The sequence below is a fragment of the Camellia sinensis genome, chromosome 3 (genome assembly GCF_055761805.1).
Source record: "Camellia sinensis isolate YWXY chromosome 3, ASM5576180v1, whole genome shotgun sequence".
Lineage (NCBI taxonomy): Eukaryota > Viridiplantae > Streptophyta > Magnoliopsida > Ericales > Theaceae > Camellia > Camellia sinensis.
The window spans coordinates 166,632,931-166,643,823 of NC_138963.1; the positions used below are offsets into that span (position 1 = coordinate 166,632,931).

At 31.9% G+C, this 10,893-nt stretch overlaps 1 pseudogene; it reads right to left on the bottom strand.

Annotated features, from left to right (window-relative positions):
• Positions 1-1,151: 1,151 nt before the first annotated feature.
• On the bottom strand, positions 1,152-6,277 carry LOC114286587 (ABC transporter G family member 22-like; annotated as a pseudogene).
• Between the last annotated feature and the right edge of the window lie 4,616 nt (positions 6,278-10,893).

The window sequence follows — 10,893 nt, forward strand, 5'->3', positions numbered from 1 at the left end:
GCTTAGTTGAATATGTATTTAATGCTTTCACACTACTAGCCATATATGCATTTAATGCTTTCACACTACTAGCCATATATGCATTTAATGCTTTTACATTTCTACTTTATCTATAAATAGCTAATGTATTAGAGTGATAAGAGTGTGTGTGGGAGAAAGAAAATAAAAGAGAGAAGATTGTAGTTCATGCTCTGTATATTTTTTTTTAGAATTATTTGAGTGAAGTAAAGTTTGGTTCAGTGTTAATCGTCTCATTGTGAATCACCAACAGTGGTTTGCACCCCCTTCCTCCAACAATTGTTTAGTTACATAACCTACGTCACTGTTGCGGAAATATATATATATATATATATATATCACTATCTTAGTTAAATTCTCCTAAGGAACAAGTACACAAGCATCCGATATCCAATAATCATCACCAAAATAGCTCCCAATTCAATTCTACCCCAATCGAATCTTCATCCTTTGATCAAGAGAGACTCACAAGAACCCAATCTAGAGCCTGAAGTACTCGAGCAACCGTACTGAATCAAGGCTAGCTTATACGTGTGATAATTAACAGAGATGTAATGTACCCAACACATGAAAGATGGCATATTCTACATCAACAAGTTAACAACCACAATCAACACATCATCTATATAATTGAAGTAATTAATTTGGTAATTATTCATCTAAACTTGGACACTGAGTTGATAATCATTTTATACATCCCTTTATGAAATGAGCTAAGAAATGAAGTTCAACATAGGACCACCCAAAAAATAAATAAACAAATAAATAAATAAATAAAATAAAAATAAAAATTTGGCATAGAAAGCACATGTCACTTTTTATACACTTTTAGTGCCAAAAAGCACACAAAATGTGAAGTATGTATTTTTAGTTTTGGCTCGAATAGAAAGTGAAGTATGCCCAAAAATGGCACACATATGAAGCATAGAATTTTTGGCACATAAAAAAGATGGAAAATAGCCACACCATAGATGAATTTGAGCCACACATTTCACTTTCTGTGCACTTCCTATGTCAAAAAGACCTATGTCCAATAGCACGGCTAATCAAAACCAGGCTCAAGTCAAGCTGATTCTCTCCTCAGATCAACTTGATGGTTACCAAGTTGGTATTACCAACCTTGTATGTTTCTGCTAATTTTTTGTGATTTGGTCACGATACCTGAAGCTCAGCTTCAAGCCAGTCATGTAGACTATCAACACGAATAGTATGGGCGGTACAAGGTCCAAAAGAAGGTCATTGATGTTTCATGCTATCATGTATGCACTGAGTCTGTACATATCAACTGCTCTCTCTTTAACTAGCATTGCCCTTTCTTGAGGGAATGTGATAATTGCTGTGAATATGGGAAAGAAGGCCCAAAATACTGAATGAAGAACAGCAACCCTTTCTTCACATATTTCAATTCCAAATGCAATATAATATATACATACATATATATATATATATATATATATATGATCTAAAATATAGATTGTTCCAATACGTTAAACAAACTTACTCTAAAATGTGATACAATAGAGGTAGATTTGTATATAAGTTAAAATATCCGAATTTAAGTTACTTCTAGAAAAACTTTCTATAACAATCAGATATTCAATAAAACATTATTATTTTATTTCAAATTAATCATGTAAATGCACATTTCTAAGAACATTTTACTGCATTTGTTACATTTTATCCTAGCAAAACTTCACTTCTTCTATAAGTTAATTAATTTTGATCATTTTTTCTTTTCTGCTTTAAGAAACCTTTTGAGGAAATCAAAAGTGGAAAAAAAAAAAATTGAAAACACATTGGATTGCTAAATTCAACATTTGAAACAAAAGTGTATATCCTATTTTCCTTCAAATGTGCAAACTAAAACGTAATTTGTTTAATATTAGCATTTTCTGTCAAAGTATGTCTTGCTTGATCTTGGAGTCTCTTCGGAGTTGATGCATCAGAATGCCACCAAAGCAATCCTACAATTATAGCAGTTGATATAACCTGAGTTACCCGAACAGTGCTCAAGTACTCGTGACGTCTTTCCTTCAACCCCCTCTTGCAAAGAATTGAAACTGTTCACACCAAGTGCATCCCCATTCCCTTGAGATTGACCAGCCCTGCATCTCAGTCTCAACCTTCATTAAGATGGGCTTAAGTAGCATTTTTGTTTCTTCCACGTTTGTGACTCTTCCTTCATAAGCCCCTACAAGATACTGCACAAGCATAAGACTGTTAATTATTCAGTAGTTTCGAGAATTAACTCAGCATGCCGACACAGTGCTCTCAAACTAGTAATCATGAGATGGGTGTAGAGCCAACCTGACCCATCTTGATCACTTAGGCGGGAGACAAAATGACCTCCATACTTTCCTTTTGTTAAGCCACCAATAGCACCTTTTTTGAGATTTGAAATTAAATATTAAAAGGAAGTCTTAGCATATTGGCCTTTGATGAGGACATTCATTATTAATAGCTTTTCTTTTTTTAAAAATTTTCTTGGTAGGTTTTAGGTGACAAGCTAACTAGCCTAATCATTAAGCCACTTAGTTGGAACCACCACTTGCATATGGTCTCTAAGTATGAGACGTAGCCTGTCGATTAGGCAAATTAAACAACCATCTAAAGCCCAATATTTGAGAAGGCCCCCCAAATTTTTTGGACCCTGAGTAATATATATTATTCAATTAAGCAAATACACTTAGCAATGAACAAAGCTCAAACTGCTCGTTATTTCTCTAGGCCTAAAAATGAAGTTGATAAGATGTCTCGTGCTCAAATCGAATTTTTTTTTTTTTTTAAAATGAGCCTCGTGTATTTTCATCCTCTTCTATATGTGTATTAGATCAAATAATAAAAAGCATATGTGCTAGAATGTTCTAAATAAAATGACCTTAGTTTGGTTTGGCCCTCAAAATAATCAGGTGTATTGGATGCCTAACATCTCCCAACAATTATAAAACTTAATAGTATGTGGATTGAAAAGTTTCTGAATTCAAAAATTATTAAAAAAAAAGTTTATTATAAAAGCTTAATTAGTAATTTTGCAGCATGAACAAAAACAAAATTTAAAATAAATTTTTTATTATTTTGAAAATTAAGCAATGGTTATTTAAATTAATAATTAAACATCAAAAGGTGGGGTTTGAGATTTTGCCGAGGCCCCAAAAATGATTGGGCAGCCCCTGTCCAGTGCCACTGAATAATTGTACAATTATGACTTCAAAAATGATTGGGCAGAATATTGGTCATAGACCTCGTGGACTTGGACGTCAACAGGGGAAGGCCTTCCATCTTTAGCGTCAAGCTTTTGGCTTCATGCTAAAACTTGTCCTCCAATTTTGATTGAACTGACTTGTCCTTCATGTTCCCATTTGGAAGATCAATCAGGAACTCTGCCGGGTTCATAGCTATAAGCATTGAAAAACCGATTGAAGAGAATTATACCATCGCTTCCGAGACTTTTCCAGAGTAGAGGGAGCTTCCTTTGCCCAACAGTACTTGTTTGTCAAACTTGCGGAAGAGCCTGCTTGATGGCTGATGTATTGTGGTCACCACTGTCTTACCAGCCTACAATGCACATAAGTTTGAAGTCATTTATGAAATTCCAATGTTTACTCAGTGAAATTTCTCAGTACCTCAGCAATGCTATGTAGCACCTGAACAATTTGAAGCACTGTTGTTGAATCCAAGCTGGATGTTGGTTCATCCAAGAACAGAAAAGTGATGGATTAAGCAGGATTTCATTACCAATGCAGAGTCATTTTCGTTCACCTCCAGAAATCACTCTCACAAATGCCTCTCCAATTATTGTATCTTGGCACCTAATATCATGTATTTATCAATATGTGCCTTTTTGACAATCAAACACTGTTCTAATTTTTACATATGTACTGACATTAAGTAAACAAGTGGGTAGCACACGCAATGCGTGTGCAATTCAAGTAAGTAAAAATAAAAATAAAAATTAATATTACAATGTGTATTGCTCAAGTGGTTAAACTTTTTTTTTAAACTAAAGGTCAATGTTTCGAGTCTTGTACACTTCTCTATATAAATTTTTTGTTTTAAATAGAGAAACGAGAGATACGTGGTATAAGGAGAAGTAACCAAAAGTTTAGACACCAAGTCCAACCTTCACTTAATATAAAAGTGTAAATGGTGCTAGGACTATGTGAATAAATGATTGCCCAATATGCCGTGTGGAGGGGGCAATAAAAAATTTCACACATATGATTCAACAAAAGGACAATAGTAGTACAAAATTGAGTGGTATCTTCACATGGCATGGAAAGACTTGTGTACATATCGAGTATTGAATTATTGTTCCAGAAATCCTATGTCAAAATTTATGTCTCTTTGTCTTAATGCATTCACAACCACAAAATGTGGTCAAACCACGATTATCTTGAACCACGATTGTATGAGTGGGAGTTCATTAGGAGTTAGGAGAGATGGGAAAATTTCTAGACACAGAATTCAGTGCCCAATTTTTGGAACTTCATGTGCAATTTTGAGCTAGTTGCAGTCATATCGAACAATTTTGTGTGATTAGGAAGCTTTAATTCAAAATCCATTCAAGACCAGGAAATAGTAACACAACTTAGCTAGTTGCATATACTAAGTTGCCAACACATGTTAATCAAGAAAGCACCTTTCCAGGCCAAGCTCTGTTATGACATTCATAGCTCTTTCCTTCTTCTGTTCTGGGGATAATGTATCTTAGGAAGACGAAACAGAGCCGCATAAGTTAAGGTTTCTTTAACTGTCAGGTGGGGAAATACAACATCGTCTTGTAAAACAAATCCAATCCTGTTTTATCCAAATTAACGCGGATCAGTCCCTTAATCGACGAAGCCATTCGTGTACATAAGTAAGCACGTAAATTGGGATTTGGCACCAGCATTTACCTTCGTTTCAGTGATTTGGTATATGGTTGTTGATTGTAAGTGATAGTACCACTGTTTAATTCGACTCTTCCACTATGAAGATTGAGCAGAGTTGTTTTACCACCAGCTGATGGTCCCATGAGAGCAAGAACCTCTCCTGGACTATTCCCTGTTCATTTCTGTCACCCCCTCTCGATCGATTACTACTGTAAATGTGTTTGATTGCTTTGTTTCCCTCACCTCCAAGTCAAATTGTGTTTATAGTGTGTATTTATATGTATCTGTAAAATAAAATAAAAAAACAAACTGATTCAATAATCAAAGTCATATTATTTCATTTCATATATTTATGTTCAGAAAAATAGACAATAATTATAATTCTAAAAAGATAACATTTAATTTTTTAAGACATATAATAAAATCATATAATTATAATTATTCGATTAATTTGAGCCAGATAAAATAAACAATATTATTTCATTAAATATGATGGATACTATGCCAACATATAACTTTTATTATATCAATGCACTTAGGACATGAAATAAAATAGTAAAATAAACAGAGATAAATAATATTTCCCTTATTTGTCAATATTTACTTTTTTCTTGCTATATTATCAATTTGGGACAATCAAATTCTACATTTATATTATTTAACAAATTTATGCATGCTGCACTCTGTACCAACCAAACATTTTTCCCTTTGGCTGATTTGGATGAATTTGTTATATTATCAATTGGTTAACTCCTAAAAAAAAAATTTCTTGTTACTTTTTTTTTTCTCAATAATATTATCAATAGTAAGTGAAGTGACTACTAAATAAGAGGAATGTTATTATTAATGGACTTTTTCTAATTTGTCATGTTTTCCTCCTGTAGTGCTCCAACCAAATCACTTGGCCTTTCGATTAGTAAAATTTTTTTGAGTGCGTAATTACCTAAAAATTTATACATACTAATAATGAAATTTAATCATTCAATAATATTTAAACATATATATTTTTAATAAGATTGTAAATAAAAATTTAACTAGATATACCTTTGCTCTTTTGGGGAGCGGTTTTGCTACTGTTGGAAAGGGTACGATTGGTCCGTTCAATGACGTGGATACATGAGATTTTTCCACGTGGCATTAAAAACCACACCCTGGAGTGGTCACAAAGTAGCAGATCATCCCTTACCAATCTCTCCGCACTGTTATTTCTTCAAACACTTTTGTCTCCGTACTTTTGTTTCCTCCATCTTCAAGCCAATGTCTCCATTGTCGGTGCTAGGTAGAATGATATCTCTCTTCCATTCTCTCTTCTCTTCTATTTCTTCGCCATCGCTTGTTCCGTATTCGTTCACATCTAATCGACCTTCCAACCTCTCTGAATAAGACATATACCTTCAATTTGGTGGATTCAATTTGACACCCAGAATTTTAATCAAATGAATTTATAAATATTCGGAGTAATACATTGAAAATCTAGAATTAGAAGGCATTAACTTCAAAATTTTAACCAATTCCATTAAGATTGTAAGGTTTAAAATTTTTTTCCCCTTCTTTCGAACATCAAATTCTAAACTGATAATCAAATATTTTGAGTTTTACAATTTTTTTTTTAATGACACTTGTAATGCGCGTTGTGTGTGGATTTTGTTTCTTTTGGTCTCTGGATTTGATGTTGCCTACACTGAAGAATCCAATTCCATATTCTAATGCAGTACATTCATAGGTTTAATAACATGATTCTTGTGAATCTTGGAGAGTGGTTGGATAGGAGATTTGAAAAATGATTTAAAAATGTGTGTAAAATTAGGTGAAACTTGGTGAAATATATATTTTATTTACATTTTTCCTTCTTTTCCATTTCCTTTTAATCTCTCCTCAAATCTTCTAACCAAACACAACATTAGAGAAATTAGAAATGGATTTGAAAAACGAAAAAGAAAATGTACGTGAAACTAGATGAAATGTATATTTTATTTATATTTTTCCTTCTTTTTTCATTTTTCTTTCTAAATTATTTCCCAAATTCTCTAACAAAACAAAGCACAAAGAACTAAAATGAAACCAAAGGATTGTTTGGGAAGACTTATCTTTTTTATTTTATTTATTTTTTTTCAAATCACATTTTCTCTTTATTTTCTTATACATCTTCTCATAATAAAAAAAGAGAGAGAGAGATTGAAAGGGAATAATCACAGTTACTATGGGTTGCCTCTGTTTGGGAAGAGGCTTTTTGGGGTTTTTTGGTTAAAATAGTCACAAAAAATAAAATAGGCTATTTTAGTCACAACAAACAAAACATTACATCCAACCCATAATCATTACACTCTTCTCTCACAAAAAAAGTTAAAAAAGTCAAAAAGTCAAAAAGTCCTTCCCAAACCAAACTTTTTAGCCCAGGCTAAAATAGTCAAAAAAGCTAAAAAGCCAAAAAGCCAACCCACTTCCCAAACCAACCCATAGTTACAGCGGCGGAACCAAGAAACTAAATTAAAAGGACACTTATTAATTATAATTATTGTTAGGTTTTATTCTTGGCAATCCCGTTTGACAAAACTCCTTTCAGTTGTATTTATTTTCGCATTTTTTATTTCAGTGAGGCTATGAGTTGTTAGATGCGAATCCAACCCGAATCAAGCATTTCAGAGAAGTTTGTGATGATAAAGCTTTCAAGATTGCCACTTCGCTGATTATGACGGGGATCGATCATGTTTTAATTTTCCAGATTTTCCAGTTTTGGCCTGTCCGCTCGAGCGGGACATCGGGCGCTCGAGCGTGGATTGGAAGCTCTCAGCATCTCTGCAGTCGCCTGTAAAAATACTGGAAGGTGTGATTTTACGCTCGAGCGGATTATCCTACGCTCGAGCGCAGCTCAGTTTGTTCGTACGCAGTTTTTTGGTCAGTCCGCTCGAGCGGGCTGTGTTGAGCTCGAGCGGAGATCGTGGGACAGATTCTATAAATTCGCGTGTTGGATCAGATTTTATTTTAGTATAACTTCTCCAGATCTTCTTTTTGGTTTCTAGGGTTTATATCTGGGGTTACTTTGGGAGTTTTCTTTGATGTTTTTATTGAGTATTCAACTCATGATCTAAAGAGAGTACATCAAAGGTTTGTTTTGTTCTACAAAAGAGAGAGTTATTCTTCAGTTGTGGATTCTGAAGAATTCGAGCCTGAAGCTTTGGTGGAATCCGGAGTGGCTCATCAGAAAGACAATTCCGTGGTGAAGATGGGGTTGGAAGAGGCACATAGAGGTTGGTTCAATTAGGCGTTGTGGATTCGCTAGGTAATTGAGAGTATACTTGTGTAATTCCTTTAATTCTTCTTAGTGGATTGTTCTTGTGGCTGTTGCCCGTGGTTTTTTGATCACAGTTGGAGGTGTCCAATTGTGGTTTTTTCCACGTTAAATCACTGTGTCTCTTTGTCTTGATTGTTTGATTGTTTGATTGGGATTGTTATATTCTGCTTTAAATTGATACATAATCACAAATCAACATCTAGGGGATTTCTAGATTTTTCAATTATAATTTTTTTTACTCATAACTAACAATAAGAAGATAATAATAATTTTTAAATTAATATTAAGTACAAAAACTTAAATAAATTAGTAAAAAAGTATTTCACATAAAATTTTACAATTAATTCGAGTAAAATTGAAAAGAAACTATTGCGGTAACTAGTGTATCATGGACAATGTAAAAAAAATCATATATTTAAGTCCTAAAATAAATTATATAAGGATAAGATAAATAAAATTTTTACAAAATTGAGTAAAAATTTCATATAATAATAATATCATGTCATTATTGACATATGATATCATCAATCAATAGCAAAACAACATATAAACGGTGAACTCTATATACAAATATAATTAATACTCTAATAATTTTTACATATATATAGTGAGATTAATTATATTTGTATATCAATAATGATAGAAATTACTTTTATATTGAGATTTTTTCACAAAATTTTTATACATAAAAATATAATTTGTTGTAGTCATTTTATTTTCAATAAAACAATCACCATTATTTTTATAAATTTAAAAATGCTCTTAATATGTTATTCTAAATATTATTTTTGTTTAAAATTTTATTATATACATATGTACGAAAAAAAATAAAAAATCCCGGGAGAGTATTTGACACCTGGTCACATCCGCCACTGGTTGCCGGATGAAAAATTAGACGTGAAAGGAAAAGCAGAGAGGCGTGAGAAAAAAGAAAATATTATAAGTTTCAAATTTTTTATTAAGTAAATGATTAAATGTCTCATATATGAGATATTTAGTCATTCATTTAATAGAAAATTTTGTATTTTTAGTATTACTATTTTTTTGGAAAAATGCTATAAATCTCAAATTTTTTATTAAATGAATGACTAAATAGCTCATATGAGCGTAAAGTTCACAATTATAAACTCTACATCTATATAAGACATTTGATCATTTATTTAATAAAAATTTTTATATTCATAACTTTATCCCTTTTTTTATTTTTTTTATTTTTTTAGGTCCTGATGGACCTCACAAACTTGGTCGCCGTTGACAACGAGAATTTATTTGGACTAGTAATGACTGATGAGTTTGCTAGGTTAGAAAGTTTATTAGATGGTCGTAGGTAGGGCTGGGCATAGGGTCATCCGACCCGTCCAAACTGTTATATCCGATTCGAACTGCGTATGTATGGGCAGTTTCGCAAACACATTAGAGTAGGGTGCGATTTTGATTTTATCTAATTTTCAGGTTGCGGGTAGGTTGCGGGTTTGACCAGCACCCCCCCCAACCCGCCCGCATAAAACTTTTTTTTTTTATTTTATAAATCTGACCGTTCAAAAAAATCCCTTTTATTTTTATTTATTTTTTTGCATTTTGGATAAATCTAAGTTAATGAAGAATTATCCTTTTTTCTTTTCTTTGTATTTGGGTTAGGAATGATGAATGTGAGATTTTTTTAATTTGGTTTAGGAATAATGAATGTAGAATGAATGCAAGTTAATGATGAATGTAGATTTTGAATGATTTGTTTAGGTTACGAATTGAGATGAATGCAAGTTAATGATGAAGGTAAATTTTGAATGATTTGTTTAGATTAAGAATTGATTTTGTTGTGTTTTTTTATTTTATAATTTTTTTATAAGTTTTAATTCATTAATTATTAATGTTAGAGTATTTTAGAAAATGGGAGAAAAAAGATCTAAAAGAAATATTGATAAAAAATGGAGAAAAAAAAAAGGGTTTAACAAAAAAAATTTGAAAAAGTTCAATCCGCAAACCGCCCGCAACCGCCCACGCAACCACGAACCTTATCCGCACCAACCGCAAACCGCATTGCGGATAGTTGCGGGTTGACTTTTCCTCAAACCGCATACATGCGGACGGGTCCAAAATCGAACCGCAAACCATCGCAAACCAAACCGCAGACACCCCTAGTCGTAGGATACACGGAATAATATTTTCTATAATTATTAAGGGCGTGTTTGGGGGTCTGTTTACCAGGTTAAAAAATGAGTTTACAGTGGTTTTTAAACAGAAATTTTAAAATTTGACTAACAAATTTTTTTTTCAAATAATTTTTTTCCAAATAATTTTTTTCTGTTTTTTTAATTAATTTTTTTTTCAATTAATTTTGTTTTCAATTATAATGTGTATGATTCCATTGTAATAAATAATAAAAAATAAATATAAATATTTTAAACTTTAACAAATATATTTTTTAGATTATATTGTTAAATTTTTTCAAACATTTTGTTAATCGCGTTTATAGTTTATGTTTTTCTAAAAATAAACAAAAATCAGTATATAAAATTTTTGTAAATAGAAACCAAAAACATAAACGTTACCTAACCATTTCGTTTTTAGTTTTCATTTTATATTTATAAAAATTTAAAAAACTGTCATAAAAACTTATTTGATAGTATTTTTAGTTTATAAATGGTTGTCCCAGTTTGTAAATTTGAGGAAAAAACGTAATTCAAAAAATGAGTTTACGTTGGTTTTTAAACA